A 7162-nucleotide genomic window follows, 5' to 3' on the forward strand; every position below is an offset into this window, starting at 1 on the left:
TTTTTGCTGTACGCGGGCCTCTCACTGTTGTGGCCTCTCCCGTTGTGGAGCACAGGCTCCAGACGCGCAGGCTCAGCGGCCACGGCTCACGGGCCCAGCCGCTCCGCGGCATGTGGGATCTTCCCGGACTGGGGCACGAACCCGTGTCCCCTGCATCGGCAGGCGGACTCTCAACCACCGCGCCACCAGGGCAGCCCACCAGAGAACTTCTGACTTCCCACCCGGGGTGACTAATAGATGTCACCTCTTATGCCAATCCTGTGGTAGATTAGTAGTGACTTCTGGTGTCTTGGGTCAGAGAACTCTGAGCCTTGCGTGTATCCCATGATGAACCTATGCTGTGCATTTGCTATGCTTCTGTGAAGCCAGGGTTCATGCCTGATGTTTTTATCACTCTGGCATCTAGCACAATGTCTGAAACATAGACGGTTTTACTACCCCTGAAATAGTATACATTTTCCTAACTGGGTGGGGGAAAAAGGCAGGGCTGAGATATTCTAATCAATGGATAGCCCATCTTGACTTGAGCCATAATTTTTTTTACTGTTAAGGGTGTCCAGAACAATGACAATGTTGATAAATCAAGTGAAGCATTTAATTTGAACATTACTTTCCTTATTTAGCCTTCTAAAGAGAGATAGAGGGAGAGAGAAGGAGGAAAGAAAGGGAAAAGGGAAGCCAAAAAAAAGCATCCTTTGCTGTTTTTTATGCGTTTCCTTGGTAAAAGCGCAAAGAGTGCATCACAGGTGCCATCTATGATTCTCACCAAAGCTTTGCTAGAAGACTATTTGAGCGTTGAGCTTTTCACCCAACCCAAGTATGAACTTGCCGGGACCTCTATTTCTATTACTGATGTGAAATCTTGAAACTTGAAACTATTCCTGTAATATGGTTCATTTATGTGGCCATCTTACCTCTAGAATTTGGATGAAATTATTATACTACGGGCAGTCTTTCAGTAACTCCATACTTGAAGTGCAATTAAATCATACTTACAATTTAATATTAAAAAGATTCTTTATATTCTAGGAAGTAATTCCAGCCAAATTTCCTATCATCATTCAGAAACCTAATAAGAGAACACTTTTATCTCATCACAATACAATCCACCCAAATTTCTTCTTTTAATTTTAACCTTTTTAATTAAAATAAAATTTAAGGCATATTTAGTGCTCTTGAACGTGATCAACTGATAGATTTGATTGAGACCAGCTGAGTTCAATTAAGTTCAACTGCATGGGGCCTGTAGCTCAGTTTATCTTAAATGTAGGTTTTTCCAGACTTAAGAGCTAATTTAAGTTTCTTTTGAGCTCCTACTGTGTATAAGACACTGAGTTAGCATTAAAAAGAAGATGATTTAGAACCATAGAATCTTGGGGCAGTAAAGACTTTATAATTTATCTGGTCCCATTTATTTTTATTTTTATTATTGTTTAACATCTTTATTGGAGTATAATTGCTTTACAGTGGTATGTTAGTTTCTCTGGTCCCATTTATAATGAGACAGTGAGTTCAAACTCAAGACTTAGTTACAAAGTAACTTAGCAACAAGGAAAAAATCGTACATCTGTGTATCTATCTATTCATAAAGTCACTTAATCTTAGTTTTGGTAGAGACCTTAGAAGTCATCTATCCCAACCAGGCATACAAAACAATTTTTTTCTTTTCAAACATACTTGACAAATTATTTATTCAAACATACCCTGTTTCTACTTGAACATTTTCAATTAAGGGCAACTCACTTCTTTTCAAGAAAACCTGTTTCAGTTTTGGACAGTCCTAACAATTAAAGAAGCTCTTCCCTGAATTAGGCTGAAATTGACCTACAAGCAACTACCAGTTTTCTTACCCCTGGCTTTGCCCTCTCTGGAGCAAGGCAAAATTAGGTGAATCCCTTCTCTACACGATGCCCATTCACCCCAGGAAGCCTTGTTTTCTCCTGGCTTCTCCTTGTCTCTTTGGAATTGAGAGACCAGAGTTGTTATTCCAACTTGTTGCTAATAACTAAATAACAACAAACATCTCATTAACCAATATAAGTCTCATTTTTCCACACTTCTATGGTCCTTTCCAGCTGCAAAATCCTAAAATGCTGTAAGTTACTTGAAGTAGTCATTCAGCAAACATTTGTGCTGGCTGCTGAGCTAGGTACAAGAGATAAAGGAATGAGCTAGCTTCGAGTAGTTGTCTAACAATGGCATGGACCAGATGACCAACTCAGACAAGACATTTGCTCCCTTCTACTTTAGTTTCTTCATTATAAGATGAGGAGCTTGGATGTCTAATATACTAAGAATGCTATACGTTTGTATCTTCAAGTGAAGTGAATGGTAAGTACAGAATTCCCAGCAAAGCAGAAAATTGTAAGCACATTTGCTCAGCTGGAAGCCTGGAACTGAGAAGCTTCCTTAAGGAATGAGGGAGGATGATACGGGAAGGTGTGAACAGGTGTGGAGAAAATAGGCCCGAGGCATGGGGGCGCGGGTTGTGTTTCATTAAGCTGATGGTAAATCAGACCTTCAAAACTGCACACACACGTGAACTTACTTCCCAGCATTACTCTTATCCAAGGTTTAATCTAAATCCATAGTAGAAGACATAATAAAACGGATCCCAGTCTTGGAAATATACATGCCCCTTGACCCAGCCACTTCTTAGAATTTATGCTAGAGAAATAATCATGAAAGTTTGCAACATTTTATCTGTAGAATTTTTTTAAATAGTGAAAATTTGGGAACAGCTCAAGTGTCCCGTTACAGAGAATTAACTGTTATTATCTCTACAATAAAATGCTATGTAACCATTAAAAACTACATCATAGAAAAATATTTAACATCATCTAAAAATGTCTAGTGATAATTGGAATAACTTATATACTGAGTTTTACAGTATGATCCCAACTTCGTAAAATGATAGTAGCTTAATACCTAACATGTTAGAATAATTTATTTACTGACAGTTTTACAATATGATCCCACCTTCGTAAAATGATAGTAGCTTAATACCTAACATGTTAGAATAATTTATTTACTGACAGTTTTACAATATGATCCCACCTTCGTAAAATGATAGTAGCTTAATACCTAACATGTTAGAATAATTTATTTACTGACAGTTTTACAATATGATCCCACCTTCGTAAAATGATAGTAGCTTAATACCTAACATGTTAGAATACATACTGTGTGCCAGGCACTACCTCGGGAGCTTTGCATGGATTCTCATTTAATCCTCACAGCAGTCTTATGAGGAAGATAATATTACTATTTTCATTCTGCAGATGAGAAAACTGAGGCTTAAAGATATTGCAGACAGTTACGTGGCATTTTATAAGCAATTAAGACAGACTGAAAATGAACAACTCTCATTTAGCAAGTTACAAAGTCATGATTTTCACCCAGACTCCAGAGCCCATATTCTGAATCACTGCACTGTATAAGCATAAAGAGAGTCTGTGCCCTAACCTTAACAGTAGTTATCCTTGGGTGGCTGGATTTGGAGTGATTTCTTCCATTAGCTATCTATATTTTCCAAATGTTCTATCATAAACATGTATTACGTTGGTAATCAAGGAAGAAGTGGTAAACTATAGACACTATATTAGAGTCTAAGATTCTTAAGAGAACTAAAAGTGCCACACTCTTCATTTCAAGACCAATAAAGAATGGCACCACAGACTGGCTTCATCGGAGACTGTTCCAAACACTAGTAAGACCCAGATGAAAACCATGCCTGGAGCAAGTTGAATTTTTCCAAAGTCCCCATTTTTATATCCCTGATGCCAGTATTCCTTCTATTTCACATTCTATTCCATTCTTAAACCGTCATATTTTTTGGTCATCATCCTGCCTCATGACTTGGCACCTGGTCCTCCTTCTGCGCCTAATCCCCTCACAAGCTCCAGGGGCACTGCTGTGCTCTCTATTCCTCTTGCACAACAGCCTCATTGCCTGCTGTCCCCACTCTTTTTTTTTTTTTTAAACAGTTATTATTTTATTTGACAGATGTTTAAACAGAGGTGAACATAGGGACTGATTTTTTTTTAACATCTTTATCGGAGTATAATTGCTTTACAATGGTGTGTTAGTTTCTGCTTTACAACAAAGTGAATCAGTTATACATATATCCCCATATCTCTTCCTTCTTGTGCCTCCCTCCCTCCCACCCTCCCTATTCCACCCCCTAGGTGGTCACAAAGCACCAAGCTGATCTCCCTGTGCTATGTGGCTGCTTCCCACTAGCTATCTATTTTACGTTTGGTAGTATATATATGTCCATGCCACTCTCTCACTTTGTCCCAGCTTACCCTTCCCCCTCCCCATATCTGGAAGTCCATTCTCTAGTAGGTCTGTGTCTTTATTCCCGTCTTGCCCCTAAGTTCTTCATGACCATTTTTTTTCTTTTTTTAGATTCCATATATATGTGTTAGCATATGGTATTTGTTTTTCTCTTTCTGACTTACTTCACTCTGTATGACAGACTCTATGTCCATCCACCTCACTACAAATGACTCAATTTCGTTTCTTCTTATGGCTGAGTAATATTCCATTGTATGTGTGTGCCACATCTTCCTTACCCATTCATCTGTCGATGGACACTTAGGTTGCTTCCATGTCCTTGCTATTGTAAGTAGAGCTGCAATGAACATTGTGGTACATGACTCTTTTTGAATTGTGGCTTTCTCAGGGTATATGCCCAGGAGTGGGATTGCTGGGTCATATGGTAGTTCTATTTTTACTTTTCTAAGGAACCTCCATACTGTTCTCCATAGTGGCTGTATCAATTTACATTCCCACCAACAGTGCAAGAGGGTTCCTTTTTCTCCACACCCTCTCCAGCATTTATTGTTTGTAGATTTTTTGATGATGGCCATTCTGACTGGTGTGAGATGATATCTCATTGTAGTTTTGATTTTCATTTCTCTAATGATTAATGATGTTGAGCATTCTTTCATGTGTTTGTTGGCAGTCTGTATATCTTCTTTGGAGAAATGTCTATTTAGGTCTTCTGCCCATTTTTGGATTGGGTTGTTTGTTTTTTTGATATTAAGCTGCATGAGCTGCTTGTAAATTTTGGAGATTAATCCTTTGTCACTTCATTTGCAAATATTTTCTCCCATTCTGAGGGTTGTCTTTTGGTCTTGTTTATGGTTTCCTTTGCTGTGCAAAAGCTTTGAAGTTTCATTAGGTCCCACTTGTTTATTTTTGTTTTTATTTCCCTTTCTCTAGGAGGTGGGTCAAAAAGGATTTTGCTGTGATTTATGTCATGGAGTGTTCTGCCTATGTTTTCCTCTAAGAGTTTAATAGTGTCTGGCCTTACATTTAGGTCTTTAATCCGTTTTGAGTTTATCTTTGTGTATGGTGTTAGGAAGTGTTCTAATTTCATTCTTTTACATGTAGCTGTCCAGTTTTTCCAGCACCACTTATTGAAGAGGCTGTCCTTTCTCCACTGTATATTCGTGCCTCCTTTATCAAAGATAAGGTGACCATATGTGCATGGGTTTATCTCTGGGCTTTCTGTCCTGTTCCATTGATCTATATTTCTGTTTTTGTGCCAGTACCATACTGCCTGATTATGTAGCTTTGTAGTATAGTCTGAAGTTAGGGAGCCTGATTCCTTCAGCTCCGTTTTTCTTTCTCAAGATTGCTTTGGCTGGGCTTCCCTGGTGGCACAGTGGTTGAGAGTCCGCCTGCCGATGCAGGGGACACGGGTTTGTGCCCTGGTCCGGGAAGATCCCACATGCCGCGGAGCGGCTGGGCCCGTGAGCTATGGCCGCTGAGCCTGCACGTCCAGAGCCTGTGCTCCGCAACGGGAGAGGCCACAACAGTGAGAGGCCCGTGTACCGCAAAAAAAAAAAACAAACAAAGATTGCTTTGGCTGTTCAGGGTCTTTTGTGTTTCCATACAAATTGTGAAATGTTCTAGTTCTGCCCTACTCTGTCTTTCCTCTGCAGGGAACATTCTTCCCCCAGATCTTCATGTGGCAGGGTCCTTCTTGTCACTTAAATTTTAGCTTGAGTGTCAACACCTCAGAAAAGCTGAACCTGACCACCAGTTGCTATCACAGCACCTAGAGTTTTGTTTTTCATCCTTATATTTATCACTTCGTCTTTCCTTATTTGTTTTTATTTGTCTGTTCTCTGTCCACTTTAAAATGTAACCTCTGTGAGGAAAGGAAACTTCTCTCTTACTTAACACTGTACCCCAAGATCTCAAACATTGCCTAGTACCTAGTATTTAATATTTGTTGAATTAATGGATGGATGGCTAGTTGTTAATCACCTAATGTGAGAAACACTTCTATCTATTGTTGCTTATAAAGTGCCATATCACCTTCTAATGTAATTTAGTATTTACATTTTCATAGCTGATGTAAACAGTCAATTCTGTCTGTGACATATGGATTTCTACCAGGGACTGTACTGAAGTGTCCTCTGTGGCTGTCTCAGTCTCAGTGTCAGTCAGTGAGACACATTTATTACAATGCAGGTAACACCAACCGATCTTGCCATGGAGTAACATTGGGCATGTTTTATACTCTGCATGGTATGAACTAGGCTATACTTACACTATGTAATACCTGACAACATGTGATTCAACTAACGTTGAGCTAAAATGCCCTAAAATTCCATCTCTTCTACTAAAGACAGCTAACACCACATGCACATTTATTGCATATTTTATGTGACCTGGGAACCTGTTTATGTGCGAAGACTAACATTGCTCAAGCCCAGGTTGAACGGTTAGATCTTGTGAGGCCTTATGTGGGTGAAGCTTTTTGCCTGCATATCTTACATTTTATTACTGCAATTTCATCTCGGCTCAGCATATTGTAATTTTAGGACAAAGAGCCAAATACTTCTATTTGGGGCTTTAAAAAAAAATGCCTCTTCCCTGAAGGAGCTTCCTCCATACGTCCTCCTGGATTTTCTTCCTAGCCAGCAGCCTAAACACGCTGTCAACTACAACACGTCCCTGGGAAAGATGCACTAGGAGGCACAGAAGTGAGAAGCAGGGAAGGAGCCCCAGGGGCTCAGGAATGGAGATCCCTAGAGCGACCTGTGCTGTGTCAACAGAGGAGAGAGGAGGTCATGTGGGCAGGCAGCACACCTGCAACCACACATCAAAAACACCTCTTATCACTGTCAGCATGGAGGGAAAG

General features: G+C 39.8%; 1 protein-coding gene across 13 annotated transcripts in view; it reads left to right on the forward strand.

Moving 5' to 3' along the window:
- Positions 1-7162, forward strand: part of PEX5L (peroxisomal biogenesis factor 5 like) — a 289451-nt gene that overhangs the window by 181672 nt on the left and 100617 nt on the right. The window lies entirely within an intron of this gene.

This window comes from Lipotes vexillifer, unplaced genomic scaffold (genome assembly GCF_000442215.2).
Source record: "Lipotes vexillifer unplaced genomic scaffold, Lipotes_vexillifer_v1.1 scaffold258, whole genome shotgun sequence".
NCBI classification, from domain to species: domain Eukaryota; kingdom Metazoa; phylum Chordata; class Mammalia; order Artiodactyla; family Lipotidae; genus Lipotes; species Lipotes vexillifer.